Genomic DNA, 2,268 nt, shown 5'->3' with positions numbered 1-2,268 from the left:
TTGATGCTTCAAGCAACAATGTTCCAATCCAAGCGTATGCCTTATGATTTTTCTTTAAAACTGCTGCTTCAGAAAAAGACACAATTATGTTTCAAAAATGTGTATGCAATGGTTACATAATGTGCATAACTTAGATCACTGGATCAGTTCTATTATGACAAATTTAGCTCTTGAAACAAGGTGCGAAGTCCATCTGGAAAGCTTGAGCGAAATAGGCTTGACTAGTGTATACAAAGAGTCACAACCAATGAAGTTGTCCACATTGCCTCAAACTTCAAGCATCATGATACTTCTGCCCGAGCCTTCACACTAATAGAATGTGACAACATTAAGCTTCAAGGATGTGCGAATTCTGAACCAGGTCAAAGGCAACAAAGACTTCAAATATCTATAGCGAAACACCACAAAAGACCCCCGAGATCTTTTGAGAAATTAACAATCTACACACATGACTATTCTAGTCGAGGTTAACTTCATTCTTCAAAAAGGACCAGCGAATCCAATCATCTGTAGTTTCAGACCTTCCTCAATCTGTTGCCTGGCTCCACAGGGTCAAGTTAATTCAGAGAAGAATCACCCTTTCTAATGTACAAAAGATTTGTCTCATGGATAACTGGAACGACATTTGTTGTCCTGTCCAAAAGAAAGAAAAGCAGTGAGACCCTTTTAAACCCAAACACTCAGATCTTGAGACCGATGCTTAGATTAGCAGGACTGCTCTAAATTAGAACTGGTCCTTACACTTGGTATCCATGATCAAACAGCAACCAACGGTTGGGTCGAATTTGCTTAGGCTCTCGGATAGATTTTGAAATTTCTGTTGAAAAGAAAAAAAACAAAACACAGACATGATGAAATACTATGCTAAAACTCCACGGAAACCAAACTTATCGACGCAAATGGTGTGGTACACGAGTACGCATAAATTCTGGGTATATAACTTGAGTTGAGCTGCTTAACCAATACCTTATACCGCCAAAGCATTACTTACCAAACTTTACTGTGTGTTCTCTGTGCATATTTAATTCCAAATATCTTCTCTTAGTGCCACACTCATTTCGCCAACGTTACAGCGTGTGGTTTCCGGGTTCCTCGAATTGACACGTATAGCCATTTTGCACCATAATTCTATTTGTTATTTAAATTAAGTAACATTGCCCAGATTCGATTTTCTTGGAACGACTTTGAATTCAATTTTTTCGAGGGCTCTGCACAGTTCAAACTTTGTCACCTTCTCAATCACAAATGAACAAAAGTTAGGGTGACAAATCTTCATTTGGCGTTCTATTGGAATTCCGGCCTAAATACTTCAGTGTTAGATATCAATTTGACTGGATAGGAAATGTATTCAGATAAACAGCATGGTAACAGTGTGTGGTTACCCACAAACAATTGATATGGAGTCTCAACATAGGAGTAATCGGTTTCCTTTTTCTTGGATATTACTCTTGCTGGAAAATTGAAAATCATATCCCGTCCATCCAAGTCATAGCCTTGCAATTTTTCAATGGTTGACTTAGCGTTTGTAACCTTGCTCATTGTGACAAAAAAAATCCTCTGCTTATCCTAGTTTCCTCGTTACAAACAATCTCTCCAGACTCAACGGTTCTGAATTCCTAAAACAGTTGAGTAAGTTGTGCATGGTCACAACTCCAAGGGAGATTTCCCACATAGAGTTTAGTTCTTCTACATGTAACTCTTCTTCATTTTCTGGTTGTTGCTCTTTATTTGTTTCTTCTTCCTCTGGTATGGATTGCTCCGTAATTTGCGTTTCCTCTTGAGCTATTACCGTGATTCTGAATACCTTTCTTTGCACAACAACATGGGAGCATTGGAGAGAGCAATGGGTTCGCACTGATAGTTTCACAGAGGAGAATCTCAGAGGAAGAACAGTTCTTTGGTGATTAAGATTGAGAAGATTGAGATGGGTGTTTGTTAGCATACAATCATATGAAGAAGTTGCCATCTCCTCAGCAGCAGTATAACTATGGAGAAAGTTCTCATCATTTTTAACTTCTCATGTAGCATGAATTATTCGGCAAACAATTTTGTACATTTCCTAATCTGTTTCCAAGGTTTCAATTTTCTAACTTGTTGTCCTGTTTTTTTTTTCATTCTTCAGAGTTTTTTTTTTATTCAATTTTATGCAGCCCATGTAATATGTAATTAAGGGCTCTATTGCAATCTCTAGTACTTTAATTCTATTTGGGCTTTTGCTTCATATTGCTTAGTAAAGTTTTGAACTTGAAGAGTCCATTCTCAAATGGA

At 37.7% G+C, this 2,268-nt stretch overlaps 1 pseudogene; it reads right to left on the bottom strand.

Moving 5' to 3' along the window:
- Positions 1 to 1,284: 1,284 nt before the first annotated feature.
- Positions 1,285 to 1,966, bottom strand: LOC149201370 (uncharacterized; annotated as a pseudogene).
- Between the last annotated feature and the right edge of the window lie 302 nt (positions 1,967 to 2,268).

The sequence above is a fragment of the Pinus tabuliformis genome, chromosome 2_1 (assembly GCF_031772625.1).
Source record: "Pinus tabuliformis cultivar Carrire ecotype Pingquan chromosome 2_1, CPIR1, whole genome shotgun sequence".
In the NCBI taxonomy this organism is placed as follows: domain Eukaryota; kingdom Viridiplantae; phylum Streptophyta; class Pinopsida; order Pinales; family Pinaceae; genus Pinus; species Pinus tabuliformis.
This window is presented reverse-complemented; position numbering and strand designations above follow the sequence as displayed.